This window comes from Mustela putorius, unplaced genomic scaffold, assembly GCF_011764305.1.
Source record: "Mustela putorius furo isolate JIRA1106 unplaced genomic scaffold, ASM1176430v1.1 tig00000743_pilon_pilon_pilon, whole genome shotgun sequence".
Taxonomy (NCBI): domain Eukaryota; kingdom Metazoa; phylum Chordata; class Mammalia; order Carnivora; family Mustelidae; genus Mustela; species Mustela putorius.
The window spans coordinates 6,447,909-6,470,129 of record NW_025421464.1 but is presented as its reverse complement, the minus strand read 5'-3'; the positions used below and the strand labels follow the sequence as shown (position 1 = coordinate 6,470,129).

Genomic DNA, 22,221 nt, shown 5'->3' with positions numbered 1-22,221 from the left:
GGTTGGTTCTTTAAAAAGATCGACAAAAATGGGGCGCCTGGGTGGCTCAGTAGGTTAAAGTCTCTGCCTTCGGCTCAGGTCATGATCCCAGGGTTATGAGATTGAGCCCCGCATCAGGCTCTCTGCTCAGCAGGGAGCCTGCTTCCCCGCCCGCCCCCCGCCCTTTCTGCCTGCCTCTCTGCCTACTTGTGATCTCTGTCTGTCAAATAAATAAATAAAATCCTTTAAAAAAAAAAAATTGACAAAATTGACAAATCTTTAGCTTCACTGAACAAGAAAATCAGAGAGAAGATTCAAATTACTAAAATCAGAAACAAAAGAGAGAACAAAACTATAAACCTTATGGAAATAAAGAAAGTTATAAGGGCATGCTATAACTACTCCAACAAATAAGATAATTCAGATGAAAGGGACAAACTCCTAAAAAAACACAAACTACCAAACTACCAAAATTAAGAAGAAATAGGAAATCTGAATAAAGCTAAAACAAGTAAAGAGATTGAATGAATAATCTTAAAACATCTTACAAATAAAGACCAGATGGCTTCACTGGTGAATTCTACCAAACAGTTAAAGAAGAATTAATATACCAAGTCTTTACTAGGAACAGCACCCTATTACCAAAACCAGACAAAGACATCATATTAAAAAAAAAAGGGGGGGGGGAGACAACTACAGACTGCTATCTCTTATGAATATAAGATATAAAAGTCTTTTAACAAAATACTAAAAAACTGGATTCATCAACACATAAAAAGAATTATACATCATGACCAGAATACAACGTTGGTTTAAATGCCTAAAAACTAATTAATGTAATATGCCAACCAAATAGAATAAAGGACAAAAAACACAATAATCTCAATAGATGCAGAAAAGGTATTTAATAAAATCCAACACTCTTTCATGATAAAAACACTCAACAAATTCCCTGGAATATCCTGAATCTGATTAAGGGCTTCTGCAAAAAACTCTCTCTAATATCATACTTAAAGGTGAATTGCTGAATGCCTTCCCCCTAAGATCAGGAATAACATAAGGATGTCCACTCCTACAACTTCTCTTTAACACTGTACTAACACTGCCCAGGCAGGGCAATAGAGAAGAAGATGAAATAAAAGGCAACCAGATTAGAAAGGAAGAGGTAAAGCTATCTCTGTTTGCAGAAGACATGATCTTGTATACAGAAATTCCTAAGGATTCCTATAAAAAATTATCAGAATAAACAAGTTCAGCAAGGCTGCAAGGTATAAGATCAATATATAACAAATAAATTATATTTCTAAACACTAGCAATGAATAATCCAAAAATAAAATTAAGAGAACAATCTACAATATCAAAGGAACACTTAGGAATAAGAGTAACCAAAGAAGTACAAAATTTACACTCTAAAAAACTTCAAAAACTGTTGAAAGAAATTAAAGAAAATCTAAATAAGTGGAAAGACATCCCACGTTCATGGACTAGAAGTCTAAACACAGTTACAGTGGCAATATTCCCCAAATTCATCTACAGACTCAACATAATCCCTATCGAAATCCCAGCTATCTTCTTGGCAAAAATTGACAAACTGATCCTAAAATTCATATGGAAGGTCAAGGGACCCAGAATAGCAAAAACAATCTTGAAAAAGAGAAACAAAGCTTAAGGGCTCATTCCTCTCAATTTCAAAAGTTGAGGTGAAGCTCCAGTAATCAAGACACCATGGGGACACCAGGCTGACTCAGATGGCAGAGCACACAACTCTTGATCTCTCATGGTGTGTTAGGGCCCCACGTTGGGGGTAGAGATTACAATCAATCAGTCAAATCAATCAGTCAATAACACCATGGTACTAGCATGAAGACAGATGTATAAATCCATGGGAGAGAATTGAGGGACAGAAATAAACCCTCACATTTATAGGGAATTGAGTTTTGGCAAGAGTGCCGACACCACACAACAGAGAAAATACAGTCTTTTTCAACAAATGGTGCAGGAAACACAGGATATGCACAAGCAAAATGTGGAAGCCTTACACCAAAAATTAACTCAAAATGGATCATGAACCTAAATACGCAAAGTAAAGCTGAAAAAAAAAACTTATAAGAAAATCTATGTATACGTTTCATGGCCTTGTATTTCCTAGATATGATACCCCGAGCATTAGCAACAAAAGAAAAAATGGATAAACTGGATGCCACCAAAATTAAAATCCTTTGTGTCCAAAGGACACCATCAAGGAGGTAAAAAGAATTCACAGAATGGGAGAAAATACTTGCAAATCTTATCTGTGATAAGGGACCTATACCTAGGATATATAAAGAACACTTACAACTCAACAACAAAAAGACACATGACATAATTTTAAAAAATGGGCAAAGGATCTGATTCTCCAAAGGGGAACTACAAATGGGCAATAACTATATAAAAGATGTTCAACGTTATTAGTCATAAAAGAGATGCAAATCAAAACCACAATGAGCTACCCCTTCACACCCAGTAGGAAGGCTATAATTAAAAAGATAACTGGAAGTTGTTGGAAACGTGGCTGATGGGAATGTACAGTGGTGTTGCTACTTTGGAAAACAGCTTGGTATTTCCTCAAAAGATTAAACATAAAGTTACCATTATGATTCAGAAGCTCTGCTCTAGGTATGCACCCAAGAGAAAAGAAAACCTTCACGTAAAAACCTGTACGCAAATATTTATAACATCATGATTCGTAATAGTCAAAAAATGGAAACCACCATATGTGCCGCAGCTGACGAATGGACAAATAAAATGTGGCCACTATATCCAGACAATGGAATATTATTTGGCAAGAAAAAGGAATGAGGTACTGATAACATGCTATGACACGATGATGACATGATGAACCTTAAAAACATGATGCTAAGTGAAAGAAGCTAGACACAAAAGACCACATTTATAGAAAAGGTCCAGAATCGGCAAATCTATAGAAACAGAAAGATTGGTTGTTGCCTGGAGCTAGAGGAGGAACATCTGAGGGGGAGTGGGGAGTGACTAATGGAAACACAGCTTCTTTCTGGGGTGATGAAAATGTTCTAAAATTGATTGTGGTGATAGTTACACAACTCTGTGAGTATACCAAAAACCATTAAACAGTACATTTTAAATGGTTGAATTGTTTGATATGTGAATTATATCTCAGTAAAGCTGTGATATTTAAAGACAAAACACTACAGCAGAGGGCCACTGTTCAACTATTAGATTGCCAAAGACCCCAAAATTCTACAGCAACCCACCTTGTGAGAGGGAAGAAAGACCAGGGGATGGGGGTGAGCATCAACACAACCCACCGGAAGGACCATCTAACAATCGCCATCAAAATTATGACTGCATACACCCTCTCACCCCACATTTTGGGATCAATCCTCAAGGTATCGTCCCACATGGATACTAAGTGTATGACTGAGGGTCTCCATCACTGAACTGTCTGTAAGAAGAGACTGGAAACAACCAAAGTATTCTTCACGAATTAAATAAAGCATGGTCTCCAACCACACAACGAAGACTAAGCAACCATAAAAAAGAAAGCAGCACCCAACAATCCCCAACGTACGCCGTCAAGAAAAAAGTTATACCACAGGCTACGTGTGTGTATGTGTGTGTTACACGTTTATTCACGCCTCTCCATCTCCCTGAAAGGACACACCAGAACCCCTCCCAATGGTTGTCTCTGGCAAGGAGACCTGGGTCCAAGAAAGGTTTTTACCTGTCTTCCTTTATACTTTGAATTTTTTTTTTTTTTACTCTGTGTGTGTGTGTGTGTGTCTGTGTGTGTGTGTGTGTGTGTGTGTGTGCTTTTTCTTTTCCTTTCAGGAAAAACCACAGGCTTACCTGGTCTTGAATCCTGGTGCTCTCTCTCTCATAGCTGGCAAAGTCCCCTCGCTTCTCTGAGCTTATGTTCTGCAAAGAGAGAGATAATCGTATCAGCCTTCAAGGTTGTTGCGGAGGAGCAAATAAGACAGCCCATGCACAGGGCTCTCTGCTGTGCCTGGTGCCCATTCGGGGCACGGTCCTTATTGTTTATTAATAGGTCACCCTCTACACCAAGGTGGACGGTACCAGGTGGCAGCAGGGGGCCTCGGACCACACGTGCAGAGCACTGGCCATCCTCTTGACTGGGAGAAGCCGGGTAAGGCTTGCTGGGAGAGGCAGCATTTGAGAAGGACTTCAAGAATGAGAAGGAGTTCCAGAAGCAGAGATGACTGGGAACAATGCTCCTGGGCCAAGGGAGACGTGCACTCGAAGACCTGGAGATAGGAAAGCCCTGGGTATTCACTCAATTGCACTTTCGTTGGTTCCTTCCACTAAGCTTAGCTGAGCATCTGCTAGACGCCGACCACTGTGGTGAGAAAGACAAGACAAAAGCGAAGGGGCTAAACCTTCCAAGGGAGGAGTTATAGTGATGGGGACATGGAGGGACTGGGGCAGAACCGCACATCCTACTGCTCAAAGAGCAGACCAGGAAAAGGAGGCTCAGAGAGGGACAGGGGTAGCCTAAGATCACACAGCAGGATCTCAACTTCTGAAAAGACCTCCACCCTCTCCCTCACCCCGCAGGCCTGGAGAAGAAAATGCCCGCAGGGGGTCCTCCTGATGTGCACCCCTCAGAAGGTGGACAGATACCATCTAAACTGGAGGGCCCACGAAAGGAGAGACAGTTGGTTCTCGGATGACAACAACGGCCAGTTGATGAGCAGAGAGACTCCTGTGTGTCAGACATCATACTAAGAACGGCATTTCGAGCATGAAGCCTGATGAGCCCACAGCAGCCCTGTGTGGCCAGACCTGTTTGGCAGATGAGAAAACTGAAGTATATGGAGGTCATGGTGCTTGCCGAAGGTCACAGAGCCCATAAGACACAGCAGCCACAAGTGGACTTGAACCGTCTGAGTTCTGTGACCTCATGTCTCAAGGACCCACCTCCAAGGGAGCCAACAACAGGACCAGTATCAGTGGTCACAACCCCTCTCAGAAGCACCCAAGCTGGGAGCTCTTCAGCCTACTCCAGGAATGTCTCCTGATAGCAGCGACCCAAGCAGGGGTGGGGAAGAATGGGCGGTGGAGGTTGTATCAGGAATGTGTTGGGGTGGAGGGGGAGGAGGTGGTGGGGAAGTGAACAGCCCATCGGCAGCCATCAGTCCTGTCTCTAGAGAGAGGGACTGGAAAGACACTATCAGGCACCTACCCGAGCCAGGCGGGCTACCATATAGGGTAAAGGGGGCCCTCCACCACAGCCCACAGGCGGACCCTAGATAAATTAACCAAAGCCTCCTTTGGTACCACGGAGATGCCCATGGTCATCCCCAGGCAGCTGCAAAGGCAAATGAGCTAACCGACGCAGAGCCCGGAGCACACAGGCCACGCTTCATAAAAGGGGATGTCACTGTTGAGAACGTGATCACTTCCATTATTGCTTAGTTCCCTGGGTCTCATCAGGACCCAGCTACGCAGGGGCAATCAGCCCTGTCTTGCAGGGGAGGGGACAGATGGAGGCTCAGAGAAGCCAAGTCAGGTGCCCCGGCCACCATCCGAGATAGAAGTGGGTCCTCGGGATCCTGGGTCTCCGGGCCCTAGGCTGCCATCAGCCCTTCTGTCCAAGGCCACTGGTCCCAGCTGGCCTCCGGCAGGGAGTCCATGCACTGGGGACTAAGCAGGGCTCCACGGCCAGTCCACTGTCCATACAGGGAAATGGGAGGCCAGGACAGGGGGAGTGGCTGATGTATGGAGTGGCCACATATGGAATGAACACGGGACCCTTCTGAACTTCTGAGGCCGGGTCCCCACCTGACCCCCCACCCCGTCCCTCCTCACAACAGCCCTGCGGGGAAGGTGCCACCAGCACCGCCCTGTCCACAGAGGAGGCCGGAGGGACGTGGCGAGGGTGTCAGTCCAACGCTCGCATTTCACGAATGGGGGCTGCCTCCCATTCCAGGCTCCCCTCCGTCCTCCCACACCTGAATGGAAGCTCCCCGCGGGCAGGGGTCTTCACCTGAGTCCTTCTTTCCTTTCATACTCGCGAAAGAATCACCTATCAAACACGGGTGTGTTCCCACAGGTGGTTTGGAATATGGAAAGGGTTCTGGCTGCAGACTAGGGGGATACGAACAATGACAGTAGGAAAAGCTAGTACTTATTTAGGATCTACTGGGTACCATTCTCATTATCCCATTTATAAATGAGAAAACGGACACACACCAATTAAACGATGGGACGAAAATCTCTTAGCAGCTCACTGACAAGTCCCTCCATCTCGGAGCTTCTGCCTACAGGGAAGGCCCTGAGGAAGGAGCCTTGACTGGGCTCTTCTTGGTAGGATCTAGGGCCCCCTTGGCTCCCTCAGCAGAACTCAGTGCCATCAACTGATCCAGTGCAGGCTAGAGGGGTGGAATGGGGCATGCTGATGGCCACGTTCCCCTCCCCCATCCTCCCACCCAAGGTTCACACTATCCCTTCAAATGTTCCCAAAAGCCCTGAACTGAGCCACGACCACACTCATGTTACACGTGAGGACGTCAAGTCTCCAGGAAGCTGCCAAGCCAGGAAGTAGAAACCCAGATGCCAACACAGATCCAGGCGATACCAAAGACCATCCTGCCTCCACAGAACCTATAAGGAAGCATGGGAAGGGCAGTCTAGGAGGGTTGGCACAACATGTGCCAGGATCCTGAGGCAGGAAGGCCAGATGTACAGGGGGTCATTGCGTGAGACGTCTGGACTGCGTGGGTCCCGGCTTAACTGGGTCACTGCTGGTGTCTGGGCCAGGCCTGAAGAGGTCTGAAGCAGGCCCTGAGAGAGAGAAGTCTGGCAATTTAGATCAGAAAGGTCTGAAAAACTGAGAGGGGAGACCATTAAAGTTTTCTCAGGCCCCTGAGGGTATGTGATGGGGCAGGTAAGGTTAGTGAGTTTTCATCACACAGTGATCCTATCAGACCACAGTAACCTCCAGTTCCAGCAGGCTGGAGGGACAAGAAGGATCCTAAACCATGGTGGACTTCCCTGAGGAAGGGACATCACAGCTGAGGTCCAAAGGCTGGGCAGTGTGTGAAAAGAGGCAGAGGAAGTATGATCCAGGCAGAAGGGCCTGCTTGGGCAAAGGCCTAAAGGTGGGGTCATTAAAAGAAAGGAAGGGAGCCAGTCAGTGTTCAGTACGTAGCTTCAGTCTCCCTAGCAGCAAAATGGGCAAAAAGACAGGCACACAGTGGGTGGCTCCAGTGTTCCCATGTCCACTTCCCACCATCCCCCATATCAAAGGCCTAAGAGATCAGTCACTGGAAAGCTGCTGCTGGGTCCTCCTGCCCATGGGAGCATCTTGGGGCTGGTAAGGTTCCCCTTCAACCCTACTCTGGCTTCTACCCTAGAGGGTAGAAGCAAGGCCAGCGGGTGAGCAGAGGCCACAGTCCCCATGCTAGGGAGCCTCTGTGAGACGTCCCCCTTCACAGACCAAGAGCTTAGGCTTGGGGCAAGGGGCGCCCAGACCGGCATCACAGAGCCAAGCGAGTGTGGCCCCTGACCGAGGGTGTGGGCACGGGGAGGGTGAAAGTCTTCAGTCAGAATCGCTGTGTGATCTCAGATAAGTCACACCCCATCTTGAGGCCAGGTGTCTGGACCTGGACAGACGCCCTGGCATGCCAAGGCTTCCTTAGCAGATACCACTCCCGACCCCACCGTCACCCCGTGCCATTGAGACTTCAAGTTTTGTTCTCTCCGGGCTTCTCCAAGGTCAACCCCTCCGGGCTGCCAACTGCCCCACCCCGACTGGCGGACGGGCCTTAGGGGGACAACTGCCAGCCGGCAGCCTCTGCCCACTGCACTCAGGGGCTCACAGTGTTCATGAATCCCTGCCAGCAGCTCTGCTTCTCTGCTCTGGGAACACAGAGTGCCCCCTCCTCGCTGCCCACACCCAGGCAAGAACTCCGCGAGGGACACGAGTAGGCAGGAGCACCTGATGGCCTGGTCCCCTCCACACAGTCAGCTCTGAGCTCCATCCCCTCCCCCAACCGCGAGGCCCACACACAGGTGCCCCCCCACCACCAGATGCGTGGCTTTGGGACGTCCAGCTCTCCCTTTACTTAACCCATAAAATGATGCCTCTGTCAGACCTGAGCGGGGGAGCCTCGGAGCCTGAGGCTGATGATGGGCAAGATGGGCCTTAAAGCTTCTCCCTGCAGCTCGCAGGATGGAGGCCCACTGCTTTCTCCCTCCTCCCTACCCCTCGGCCCTACCCTCAACTCGCAACCATGTAACCCCTCCCCCAGGGCTTCCCGACCTGCCCCCCTTGACCCTTCACAAACTCTAGTACAAGGAGGGAGGGATGAAGGGAAGGGGAGAGGAAGAGCCAGGGGGAGGGAGGGAAGGATGGATGGGTCCCACCCGGGGCCTGGGACAATGGAGAGGTACAGGCCTCAGTCCTGGGTCTGTCCTGCCCCACAGCCTACACCCCAACCAGCCCCATCTCCTGCCACCACCTGAGGGGTCCCTGTGGCTGGGCTTCTGACCTCCCTGACCTACACAGGGCAGTGGGCAAGCCAGAGACAACTCCAGGCCCCCAGCCCCACTCAGCACGGGCCCAGGCATAGAACGGGGTCCAGGCACAGAACAGGGACCAGGGGATGTTTGCTGAGTGAGCAAGGAGCGAAGGAAGGGGAAGCCAGGCCATCCATGGGCCAGGACTGCCGCAACATGTCTGGTCCCGTGCTCGTGGAACAGACACGCTCGGGGCTGGCAAGCCTCAAACCGGCTCCGCCAGTGCAGCCGGGGCGGAGCGGGGGCTGCAGGCTCGGGCTGGCACCAGCCGAGGGGTGCAGGGATGCTGCTGGGGGCAGGACCCGCAGCCCAGGGAAGGCAAAGGCTAAGTGGATCCTGGAGCTCCCACTAAACCCAGCCCCACAGAGACAGAACCATTCCAGCCCCTGCCGCTCTCGGGTTTCTTCCTGGGCAGGAAGGGGCCCTCTTTCCCGACTCCAGGCCCTGCCCCGCCCTGCAGAGGGCAGGATCCCTTCCCGCTAGGACCTGCCTCCACCTGCCCACAGCCTAGAAGCCCTACAGGGAAGGGCAAGACCAGGAAATGAGTGGTGCAGGAGAGGGCCGAGGCAGCAGGCCACCTGGTATAAAACCCCACTCTGTTCCCAGCTGCTTCGTGGCCAGCTTCCCTAGGGACCAGGGGAACCCTCAATCCTCTGGTGTGGAGTCACCTAGAAGACACCACCGGGCAACTGCAGGTCTGCCCCAAAGCCCTGCACTGTGGGTGGACGTAGCCGGAGGCCAGACGTACACACGTCCTTACTCCCCACAGAAACAACAATAAAACTACCTGCTGATTACTTCATGTTTACTCTATGCCTACCACCAGGCCTGGTACTTGACACGCCTCGCTTTATCTGGTCCTCCCGGCACCGCTAGGAGCTAGGGACCCCCAGCAGAGGAAACCGAGGTCCAGGTCACATGGCCAGGGAGAGCCCAGGCTCCTGACCCCACGCCGGAGGTCACTGAGCAGCCTCCCTCTCCCCAAGGTAGTTCAGGGCAGGAAAGAAATCTCGGTACCCCCAGAAATCTGGAGCTGGAACTGGGGAGGCAGGATCCATAGTCCTCAGATCCACAGATCCATGGAGTCCCAAGAGGGCAAGCGCCAACCCTGCCTGGCTGTGTAACTCAGGCAGTGGGTATACCACTTTGAGCCTCAGTTTTCTTATCTGTAAAATGGGCAGGGTCTTGACCATTTCACCTCATGTGTAGGAACTGGACGGCTCAGTCCAGCCCTCAGGACACGGTGAAGGAGGCACTGGGAATTTGTGCCTCCAGATGGGCTGGGGAGAGGAAACGATCATAAACCAGAAACCACAGTTGTCTGTGACAGGGACTCAGGCCCTCATCACCAGCAGCCCAAGAAAGGAGAGACAACGGCCCCTGCCCCCATGCAACCCAGTTCCGAGTCCTGTTGGTCCACCCCCAAACACATCCTGAAGCCACTTCCTCTCACCATGGCCACCCCCCTAGTCCCGGCCCAGTCTCCTCCTCCAAGCTGGCCAACTGGGGGCAGAGAGCCTTTCTGGAATGTCAGTCTTAACCACCGCTCCCGCTTCACAGCCCCAACAACACAAAGGACAAAGTCCTCCCAGGGACCTCCCATGGCCTACAGAGGACTCTCCCAGGCCCACCCCCTTCTGATCTGCTCACACTGTCCACTGTTTCCCCTTTCCCTGAGAACCCAGGGCACACGCTCACTCGGGCCTTTGCCCCCGCTGCTCCCTCTGCCCAGAGCACGCGGTCTCCAGACCCGTCCATACCTCCCTCCTTCACTTGCTTCAGGTGCTTTACTCAGACGTCACAGGCTCACAGGGCCTTTCCTGGCCACCTGCTTAAATGGCAACACACCCAACCAGCTCTGCCCTCTCTTTGAGTCTCATTTCAAAAGCTACCTCCTCACACAAGACCTCTCTTGACCTCCCCCAGTCCAGGCGAAGACCTTCAACTTCTCCTTCCTAGCACAGCCCACAGCTCTGATGACACAGCTCACGGCCAGAACGCCCAGCTGAGGGGAACAGGGACCACTCCTGTCTCACAGCTGAATGTCTACAGCACGTGGAACGGGCGAAACAGTCACCAGCTGGGACGCGTGGCTACCACCTGGCCAGAGTGGACACTAGCCGAAAGCACAGGACCTAGCATGGGGTGGATATCTGGTAATTACTGAACGGGTGGATGGATGGACAAATGGATGGATGGATGGATGGATGGATGGATGGATGGATGGACAGAGAGATGGCTGGACGGACAGATGGATGGATGGATGGACGGATGGATAGACAGATGGATAGGTGGATGGATGGATAAGTGAACAGGGCACACACAGGGGGCTTGGGACTTGCCAAGGATGCCCAGGCCCCTGAGAAGGTGGCCCAGAGAAGGGACAGATCCGCCCGAGCTCACCAGCCAGGCTCTGGCCTCTGCAGCTGCAGCCAGCCCAGCCTTTCCTCCTGCACAGCGCGACTTTCATTTCCCATCTTCTCTGTCTGAGGAAGCTCCTTCCCCCGGGGGAAATGGATGAGGAGGAGGGGCGGGTGGCCCCAAGATGGGGGGCTCCCAGGCTCCATCTGTCCCACCACAAAGGGTCTTTGTCTTCAGTGCCTCTGCTGAGCCCAGGCAGACCAGAAACCACCCCTCAGCCGCCCAGCAGGTCCCACCACCCTGGTCAGCCAGACCAGGGGCGAAAGCCAGACCCCAGGGGCAGGCACGGTGCTGGGCGCAGCCCTCTGAAATCTCATTCAGCCCTAGGAGACTCTAGGGTGACCCCCATTTTGCGGATGGGGAAACTGAGGCTCAGAATGGCAGAGATACTTTGCCAAGGTCTCCTGGCCCACAGAGAATAAAGCTGGGTTTCAAACCCATGCCCATCTGGCACCAGAATCTTCAACCACGGTTCTCAACCCACTTCATCTAGAGTACAGACACTCTGGGTTCAAGAGGGGGGAGGGGCCTTTCTGGAGGCAGAAATGGACACGATGCCTAGCCCTGCACCCAAGTGGGGAGACCTTTGCCCTGGCAAGGTTTACCAACAAGGCAGGGAGGCTGGGCCCTGAACCCAGAGCCCTTGCCCCACGCCCCACCCATGTCTCAGGCACCTTCAGAATCGGCCAGCCAGGCCCCAACACGTCTCCACCACTTCCTGCCAGGCGGGCTTCTGCAGGGAAAGGATGTCCAGGCAGGCAGAGCAGGGGCTGAGGACCCCACCCCTCACCTTGCTGCTCCCCCATCAATCCCAGACCTGCCATTTGTCTGGCTGGTGCTCACCTTCTCTCCAGGGCCACCTCACCAAAGCCACAACGCCAAATGAATCAGTTGTGCCCAGCAGCCTCTCCTCAGGCCCAGGGACAGCACGGAGACTCCCCAAGCAGGTGCTCAGGGCTCTCCATGGACGGGCACCAACACCTCTCAAGTCAAAACCCCACCACTTTGTGGGGTCCAACAAGAGGAGCTGCTCATCCCACACCTTCAGGCCTTGGTTCAAGGTCCATCTCCCCACAGAGAACTGTCCCATCCTTTCAGGTATGTTATACACTGCTTCCTCCAGGAAGTCCTCCCTGGTCTGCTCCCTCCAAGGCCCCAAACCAGCCTCTACCTTCTGCCCCAGATCAGGGTTCTTGATCCCTATCTGGAACCCCAGCCTCCCTGGACTACCTTCACTTGGCAACAGTAACTGAGCACTGAAGAGCCGGATCTGACCCTCTCTATGTCTTCCCTTCACACCTTCAGCAGGAGGCCTCAGCAAAGCCTGGCAAGGTATTGAGGTCTTGCCTGGTTAGTCTAGTCACCCTCTAACTACCTTGTACATGAGCTGACACTCCCCACCTTCCCAAGCTATGCCTGCACCCACCAGAGGAGTTCCTACCTCCAGATCTTCACCCAGGCTCTCCCTTCTTTCTGGCATGCCCTCACCACTTTTTCCCTTGTGAGCTCCTGCTCATCCTTTAAGACTAAAGGTGGCACCTCCTCTAGGAAGCCCTCCTGGCCTTGTAATGGGCTGCCACAGTTCCTACAGTGCCCACCCTGTGGTACGGCAATGACCCTGATCATTGTACGGGCTGGTCCCAGGGTGCAACCCTTGGGGTCTCCAGACCCCAGCACAAGGCCCAGACACCAGCAGTGGGTCATCAAGAGTCCAGCTGCCAATCCCTACCCAGAGAACCCAGGGACAGAGGCCAGGAACAACTCCCAGAGGCGATAATGAGGCCTATTTTGCCATGCTTTCCACAGATCTAAGGTATGGGCGGAGTGGTGGTGGGGGGTGCCTTCTGCAAATGGCCAACTGGTAACCAAGCCCACGTCGTTTCTAAAACTAGGGCACAGGAGAGAAACGGGAACAGCAGAATTGTCCCCAAATAGAACTGTGGCTCATCTGGTTCCAGGGCCTTCGGGAACACCTGGCAGGGAGGGGGGTGGGGAGAACAGGTGGCTGCTCCCAAGGCTCTGAAAGGAAATCTGAAGTTTGGAGGGCAGGAAGGTCAAGGTCACTACAGTCATTGCTGACACCCTGCCCCCTCCCCTCGGAGTCAGTCCAGTTCCTGGAAGATGGCAGTCCAGTCCCACTTACCCTCCCCTAACTGCAGGGTGTTCTCTAAACTGTCCTAACTCTGAGCCTTTGCTCACTTGGGTCCTCTGCCTGGAATGCTGTTCCCCCTTCTTACCAGAGTCCTGCCCATGGCCATAACCATAACCACTAGCTGAGGCCTTTCTCTAAGCCTGGCGTGGGCAGAAATCTGGAATAAAATGAGCTTATCCAGTCTTCCCAGGAGCCCAGTGAAGAAAGACGTCTGCCCCCATGTCACCAATGAAAAACTGAGGCTCAGTAAGAGAAGCCACTTGTCCAGGGCACACAACAGAGGCGGCAGGTGGACCAGCTGACATGGTAGGACCCGGGTGCCGGTAGCCACAGGGCCCCCGAAAGGCCTGGCCGAGCCTGGTTCAGCCTCCTAGGCAGGCCCAGCCTTGAGAATTCTGCATAATTCAGGGACAGAGTGCACAGGGAACAGCCCCCACCAGACTAGACCAGAGCCCTCACGTCCCCCAACCCCCACCCTAGGGTGGCTACTGACTAAGAAACCACACTGGTTTGACGTGACAAAACTATCTCCCCCCCACGATAGGCACAAACCCACTGTACAGATGAGAAAACTGAGCCCTGGGAGGGAAGAGTTTCCCCATCTGGAAAGTGGAATCTGCCCCCAGGAACCTGACATCTCTCTGTGGCCTGGTGGATGCTATTTCCTTTCTCTGAATCTCAGTTTTCCTATCTGGAGCATCTGACTGTCAACCCTTTCCTCTTCAAGTTGATACAAATGATAAGAAAACAGCAGCTAAACTTTGTTGAGGGCGTACGACGCCCTGGCTTTGCTAACAGCATGCACACCTCACTTGATCCCTGGAACAAGCCCACGACGTACATCCTTAGGCTCATTTTTCAGGTAGGGAAGCTGACACGCAGAAAGGTAAACTGACTCACTACAGTCACACAGCTTGTGGGTGACAGCAGTCAGAGGTAGAGGAGAAGCCCTGGGGTTCGGGGCTGGTAGCTTCCCAGAGCAGTCTCCTGGCCTCGCCACCCTGAGAGGAATGCCAGGGCGGGGCTGTAGGAGAGTCAGGGGTCAGACAGGAGGCAGAGGAGGGCTTGGCCTGGATGAGGCGGGGCTGGCCTGTAGAGTTCACAGGGTCCTGGGTGCAAATTTGTGAACTGCGTGACCCTGAGCAAGTCTCTTTGCTTGTCCGAGCCTCAGTCAGGTGAGAGGGGTCCAGAACGGCGGCCCTGCGGGATGCTGGGAGGACCAAATGCAGGCACTCTCAGGAACAGACCCAGGGCCCAACCATGCGCTGAGGGCGCCAGTGACTTCTGAAGGAACCCCAGGGGCCGGTCACCATTCTCTCAGGATCACAGCTGCATCTTGTTCTCCACTCAGAAGGGGTGGGACCGTGGGCACAACCTGTCCCTGAGTCCTAGAAGGAACCCTCCCCGCTCTGCATCCCTGCAGGCCATGTGACCTCGGACAAGTCACTTAACCTCTCTGCACCTCCAAATCCTTTCATGGGGCTCTGAGAGAGGGGCTCCCACCTTAGCAGATAGTGGGTTCATGGGGTGGGCGAGGGGTTAGTCCCATCTATGCAAACAGAGAGACCAGCCGGGGTGACCCTGACTTGGGGCCTCAGTTTCCTCATCTGCCAAATGAAGAGGATTACGATGGTTCTGCCTCCCTCCTGGCCCTGCCGGGGATGCTCAAAGGGGGCTGTGGCAAGCGCTTAGTAAACTGTCAAGGGCGGTACCAGAGCGATGGTTCCTGCTGAGGCAAAAGAACCCCATGACTTGCCATCTAGGGCAGAATGTGTCAGCGCCGTGAGGGAAGGCAGAGAAGAGACAGCAGAGCACAGAGCAGGAACGAATGGACTCAGGTTGGGGCACAGAGGGTGGTCACTAAGAACTTTCCGGAAGCAGAGGTATCTTAGCCACTTAGACAAGTATTGAGAGGGACGGCCACTGGGCAGTGGGCCCACAGAGGCCAGGCACAGAGGCTGGACAGACACACAGGGAGAGAGCCAAGCACTCTGAAAGGCTAAAGTGCCACCTGAGTACAAGGGAAAAGGGGGTACAGCCGCAGGTGGGTGAGTCACAGGTGGGCAGAGGCAGGAGCTAGGCTCGGGAGGCTGGGTGATGCTGGTCACTTCCAATCCACCCAGTCACAAAAAAAAGTCTGTTTCTCGTTAACCTTCCCCTCGGCCACGTCCCATGGGACAAGCCTGCCACAGGCACAAGCAACCAGTGGGAGCCCCGGGGATTCCCCCAATCAATTGGCCCACAATTCCCATCCAGAATTCCCACCTTGTCAGGAAATTGCCTGACAGACGTTCAGAACCGTGAAGCACTCGCTGTGTGCAGACTCAGCCACAGCAGCCATACATTAGCCCAGCTGACCCTCACACCACCTTGTTGAAGCTGGCCCTGGCACTGTCATCCCCGTGTCACAGACAGGGACACTAAAGCCCCAAGCAGTTGTTTTCCAACAATCCTACCCAGCAAACGCAGAGTCAATATTTGAACCCAGAACCAATGGGCTCCAAAAGCCTTTTGCTACGTCTACTCCCTTTATGCCATGAGTACCTAATGAGTACCCATGAGATCAATCCATGGACCTGGGAGCTCCTGCAAGATCCAGTACTCCAGATCTGAATGGAGATCCATCAGCCAGAACCAGAAGCCCAGAAAGTCAGGACCACCTGCTCCCAGCAACACACCAACCCTATACGTGGGAAAGACTTCAGGCAAGCTGGGTGCCCACTCAGTGGGAATCAGATGTTACAAATCACCCAGAAGCCAGAAGTCTGGGCTGTGCTGGGAGATGGTGGCCCCAGCCCTTGTCCCCTCTGAGCCTCAGTTTCCTTTCCTGTGTAATGGGAACAAAAATTGTGCCCACCCTGGAATGGGCCACCCTGCTGTGACCTGGCTGGACAGGGCATGACATGAGGACACCCACATCAGATGGAGTAAAAGGCAGTCCAAGGGAAGGTAATCAGGCCTGAACAGGCGGGCTGAGTATCCAGACACCATCACCACCCCGACCTCCACCCCCAGCACCAGGAGTCAGCCTGTGCCGGCCTCGCAGCCCAGCAGGTCTGGGAACCCAGAGGACTCATTCACACAGTCTCTAACAGCCCCACATGGGCTCAAAGAGGACTCCATCAGGCTTGCCCTGGAGGACCCCCACCCCCCGCCACCAAGGATCCCCACCGCAGAGCCTCAGTGAGGGAAAAGTCCTCCCGACACAGAGCAGGAAACTGAGGACCAGGGTAGGAGACACTCCTCATTTTATTTTGGAAACCCCTGTGTGGTTCTGCTGGGAGGAGAGGGACTGAGGCCCAGGTTAGAAGGATGTCACTTGCTCAAGGTCCTATAGCAGGGAGGTTTGGCTTCTGGCCGTGGTCTCTGGAATCCTTCCCATTCATCTACCCCTTGACTCGGCCCCACCCAGGCTGTCCCGTGGGAAGGGGCTGAGTCCGGAGAGGCCTGGATCAAAAGATAGGAGACGGGCCTTTTTCTCCCAGCTTGGATAATATGTCCTGGGTCTTTCTGGCCTCGATTCCCCCATCTGTGAAAAGAGAAGGTCAGAACAGACCAGGCATGACAAACCCATGGCGTGTGTACAACATGCTCAAATCATCTGCCAATAGCAAACATTACAAATCCCTTACAGCACTCCTTCCCGGGAAGCCAAGACTGGGCCTCAGAAGCCTTCTCAACACAGCAGCGCAGGCGTGGGCCATCCTAAGACTGAATACTAGCTGAGCCCCCACGAAGGAGGAGAGGGAGAAAGATGTCCCATTTACAGAGCATCCAGTAGATTTGAGGCACCGGGAGAAATGAGCAGATTCCATCTTCACAGGGGAGGTGTGCCAAGGCCGAGGCTCCTCTGGACATACAGTGGGAACCGGGCCTTGACCACCAGGGAAGGAAGCATGCACTGGGCCTGCTTTTCACTGAATTGTAAAACAGGGCCAGCCCCCCGGTAAAGGCAGATATGATCTCATCCCACTCTCCCTTTGGCCTTATCAAAGGTAAGCCCCAGGCCCACTTTGTAGCTTCAGAAACTGAGTCACAGGAAGGCGTTGTCCACGGCCAGAGGAGGAAGGACTTGAGTCAGGTCTGGGTCTTCCCCACCCCTATTCATCTAGTCAATGTGGGCTAAATGCCTTATTTCAGTCCCCTTGGGGCATCCTAGGAGCCATGACTCATATTATCCCACTTCACAGATGAGGAAACTGAGGCGCCCCAGAGGAAGTACCCGCACCTGCACCCCTACCCCTGCCCTGCCCAGTGGCTTGAGTGGAAACCAGGGTGGTCGGCTGTGGAGATAAGAGGGTAAGAGCGGTAGGGGGTGCAGGAGCAAAGGGCTGTAGGGATCCAAGGGGAGAGAGAGGTGTGGGAGCCACACGACCCAGGCAGAAAGTGGCTTCTCCACTCTGGGTCTTAGTATTTATATCTAGAAAATGGATCGATCTCACCTAAGGCAGGCTTTTCAAGAAGCTGGGCAGAGGTAGACCAGTAGTGCTCTCCCCAGCTGAGCCTCCTTGCACAGAAAGGAGTGAGCAGGACTCAAATCTCCCACACACGGGAGGCTTTCCCAGGCCATTCCCGCCCAGACCAGCACCCTCAGACTCCACGAGCTCATCTGCTTAAAGCCTTCACCACAGAGACCACGAGGCCAGAGCCACTGGGCCCACTGAGCCACCCAGTAGAATACCATTCAAGGCAGGTCCCCCTCCCTAAGCACCTGCTGGCCCCATGCACTGGGGCCGTACAGCCCTCGTTTAACTGTCAGCTGATAGGGAGATATTTATTGTCTCCATTTTCAAGATGAAGAAAGTTAAGTCTCAGAAAGTTACAGCAAATGACCCAAAGATATATGACAAGCACAGACAGTCAGAATTCAAACACAGACCCGTTTGACTCCTGAGCCCTTATAATACCTCTGGTCTCCAGCTGCCTGCTTCCCACCTCACTGCTAGCCTCCGGCCGCCCTGCATGCACCGCCCCAACAGCTGGGTGCCCCCCTCTCCTGCCTTCCTGCCAGTAAACTCCTACTCCACTTTCAAAGCCCAGCCTCAAATGCCTCCTCCTCTTGACTCCTGATCTAGGCCCCCACAGAATGCTTGGAGTCCAGCCCACAGATCTATTCCTACCAGGTGCCTTGAACAGCTCCGTTCCCACTGCTTCCAGCATGGCTCTGTTCACACAGGGGACACCAATTAGCCCCTTGTGTGAAGATGAAGGTCAAACTCCTCCCCAAGGCCCACACAGCCCCATATCGTCCAGGCCTGCTGATAACAACCCCCATAACACCCCCCACTTCACCTTTCACCCACTTTCCTTAATTCTCCACACTCTTAGATTCAGAGGCCTTCCCATTGTTTCTCAATAACAAGACACACGCCCCCACCTCAGGGCCTTTGCACATGCAGTTCCCTCTGGTTAGCAAGCCCTTCCCCCTAGCTCCATGCCTGGCCAGCTCGTACATACTTCCTTCTAGATTCCCTGCACCCCACGCCTCTCTCTCTATGCCCTTATCGCATCTGTGATTATATATTAATTTATTTGGCAACTTGTTTGCTACTTGGCTCACGCACTAGACTCAAATATCTGAGAGGCCAGGGACCTGTTCACAACTCCGCAGCAAGGACCTACCCAGACTGACCACACTCCACAACCCCAGAGGCCCTGGGAAGTGTCTGAAGAGACACTTTGCTCACTTTGTGGAGCAAACTTCTTGCTCTCCCTGAGCACCACCTCCTGGAAGCCTCCTGACTGATGCCTCCTACAACTCCCACTACTAACCCCATCACCACACTGCTCAGCCTGAGTTAGAAGCTCCTAGTATACAGCAGAAGCTCATACAGGGTCATGGATATTTGCATATAAGCACGTTTGGGAAAATGGGGTCAACTGAGGACTAGGGGTTTGGGGTGGGGGGGGTAGTGGGTAGTTGTCAGAAGGTCACTGAACCATCTACTCCCTGGCTCCTGGGGCTTAGGGGAGCCAGACATCCCCCCACCTACCCACCAGGTCACAATCAGGGAAGAAGCCAAAGCAGGCACAGTGCTGTGAGCTAGAGAGAGTTCGTGCTCCAGGAAGAGGCTGGGGAGAGGAGGCAAAGCCAGGGAGCCTTCCTGGAAGAGGAGGGCCTGAAATTTAGCTTTCAAGAGCAAGAACAGATAAGCAGCTCAGAGAGGAGAGGGCAACGCTGGCAGGGACACCTTCAGGATAAAAGCCCAGGGGCCACCCAGGAGGGTCTAAGCAGGCAGTCAGCTGAGAGAGGTGACACATTGTAAATCACTTCCCTGTGTGGAAAGACCACATCACCAAGGCACACCATATCACCACTCCACCAAAAGGGCCTCACGGCTTCCATGCAATCACTCATCCATCAGGACAGTCTTTTCCAATACTATTGAGGGCCCAGCCCCAGACTGGGAAAGCCCTGCTCACCGGACACTGGAGAGGGATACAAGGGCAGCCAGACTGGGGTCTCTGAAGCTCTGGGGTCAAATTGCATGAGCTTGGTCAACTCACCTCTCCTCTCTGAGCCTCAGTTTCTCCATTCGGCCTATTTTATACTTAATAAGACTGAGGCCTGAGGAAGCAGTGAGCGGCTTGAGGCTACACAGCTGCTGGCTGGCAGGACTGTGCTGGAACTGTCTCCTTCTCAAGGGGTGATGAGATGGCTTCCCGGACACCAATGCATCCTCTACTGGACACGAGTCCCACAGGACCTGCACCCTCGGCCTCACCCACTTTAAGCAATGCATCCAGTGAAGTGCTCATTTATTGAGCATCTACTACATACCAGGTTCCCACGTGTAGATTCCTCCATTCCACATGTGGGGCTCAGAGGGGTCATCCCTTGGCCCAGGTCACCCAGTGAGACAAGAAGTCTCGGTGTCTTGTCTGCCTGGCCAGGGGGCTGAGAAGAGGGTCAGGAACAGGACCAGCCTGGCCTCTTCTTGAAACCAAGTCTGATGTCAGCGGCACTGTGGCTGGGCCTGGACTCCCCGCAGGTAACCCAGGGACCACTGCCCCCACTGTGAAGGTCCCGAAGCTTGGGGACCCCACCTGGCCAAGCCTCACTTGTTCTGCCCACTGTCCGCTCAGCCTGAAGGCCCCAGAGGCAGACCTAATACCCCACAGGTGAGCCTCTTCTGTCCACACCCATCCTTCCCCAGGAGTCGCAGCCCTGGGGACTGATCCAGACCTGCCACTGATCCAGACCCCAAGATCAGAGAGGGTAGGCAGTCCTCTGACCACACAGAGCTGGGCAAGTGGTTGGCCCCGTTGGCACTCAAACTCACCCCCAGCCAAAGCCCAGGCAGAGAGATGGACCCCGCCTGGTGGAGAAAACCCAAAACTTTTGCCAACTTCTGATCAGGCAAGAGGCTGGGCCTGCCAGGGGCGAGGCTGGGGGGCTGGGGGCAGCAGGGACCAACAGTGTGGCCCAGTCCCTTGCAGACCGGCGGCACCAGGCCTTACCCTAAGCCCCAGTAGGATAGGGAGGTCCTGGTGCCCCGGCCCCGCGCCCCTGGCTCGGCGCCCCCAGGCCCACCCTACCCGCCCCCTCTCCACCTCCCATCCCCGGCCGGGGGCGCCAGGCCCGGGAGCCGCGGCCAGAGGCGGCGCCGACAGGCTCAGATTTCAGATTTGGCCTAGACCTGGCCCGGGGGCTCGGCCTGGCTCCTGCTCTCAGGGGGCTCGCAGGAGCAGGGTGAGCTGGAGGTGGTCCCCGCGCCGACAGGACCCCCGAGCCCCCCGCCCCAGCCCCCTCCCCCCGCGGCATCATAACAAAAGGCCGCGCCGGGCAGGTCCCCGTGCGCCAGCCCAGCGCTCCGGGATCGCGGCTCGGACCCGGGGGTGGAGGTTGGAGGGGTGGACAGGAGCCCCCCGCGGCCCGGCGATCCGCCACCACGGTGGTCCCTGGCGGGGGCTCCCTCATGCCGGCCGGGACCGGGGGTCCGCGGAGGGGCGGGGGGTGGGGGGGCTCACCTGGGCCGGTCGGTAGGCGGGCTCACCGGCAGACAGACGCACGGGGTGGCGGGGGCAGACAGCCGGACAGCCAGGGGTCGGGCAGACGGCGGCCTGGCCGCTCCGGCTCCCAGGCCGGAATGGATTCCGGGCCGGGAGAGACAGATCGAGAGAGAAAGGGAGGAGGAGGAGGAGGAGGAGGCGGCCCGGGGAGGGGAAGAGGAGGGAGGGAGCGCGCGAGCAGGGAGGAGGGGCCCGGCAGGCCGCCGGGAGGAGGAGGAACGAGGAAGCGTGCGGGGACGTATTCCCCGCCGGTGACCTAGGAAAGACCCACATGGGGACCCCCTACCCCACCGGAGCCGGGGGGGGGGGGGGGGGGGGGTCCGGGAGGGGCAGGGCCGGGGGCGGAGGCACAGAAACCCTGCCCCCACCCTGCCCCGTGAGAGCGCCCCACCCTGTGGGACCCCAAAAGACCCTCAAGCCAAAATGCCCTCCCTAACAGCCCCCAACCCACCCACCCTGTTTACCCCAAATCCACTTTTCGCAATTACCGATAATAATAATAATAATAATAATAATAATGTCAGCGCTAATGAAGCCCTCACTCCTTCCCAGGCACCAGGCTAATGGCTCAGGTCGACTCTAGGATCTATTCCTAACAACACCTAGGCTGGGCAGACTGATGATTATCCCCATTTTACAGATGAAGAAACTGAGGCACAGAAAAGTAAGTTGAGAATCAAGCATTGGACCCTGGCCTTGACCTGTTTCCCAAAGTAAGGATTGAGGATTGGGGAAGGAAGAACAGAGTGGGGAGGAGGAACATTTATTTTAACAGATATGTGTTTATTTTCTTTTTCTTTTTCTTTTTTTTTTTTTTTTTTTTTTAGATTTTATTATTTGAGAGAGAGGGAGAGAGCATGAGCAGAGAGAGGGGGAGGAGCAGAGGGAGAGGGACAAGCAGACTCACCATTGAGTGGGAAGCCAGAGTCGGGGCTCAATCCCAGGACCCTGAGGTCATGACTGGAGTCAGATGCTTAGCCAGCTGAACCACCCAGGTGCCCCGACATGTGTTCGTTTTAATGTGTATTTATAAAACGAAACAGTAACTAAGGCGGCTCATCAGAAGTCATTGAGTTCTAGATATTCCTGCTTATGAGGG

The 22,221-nt window shown here is 54.0% G+C and overlaps 1 protein-coding gene across 4 annotated transcripts in view; it reads right to left on the bottom strand.

The window, feature by feature from the left end:
- Positions 1 to 21,291, bottom strand: part of SRC (SRC proto-oncogene, non-receptor tyrosine kinase) — a 50,450-nt gene extending 29,159 nt beyond the window's left edge. For 2 of the 4 annotated variants that reach the window (XM_045084185.1, XM_045084187.1), the window contains exons 1-2: positions 21,081 to 21,290; positions 3,845 to 3,913 (exon numbers count right to left, since the gene is read on the bottom strand). The gene's annotated coding sequence lies outside the window, so the exon portion shown is untranslated. Of the gene's footprint in view, positions 1 to 3,844; positions 3,914 to 21,080 lie in introns of all 4 variants that reach the window. The other 2 variants (XM_045084186.1, XM_045084188.1) reach the window with 2 other exon arrangements.
- Positions 21,292 to 22,221: the final 930 nt, after the last annotated feature.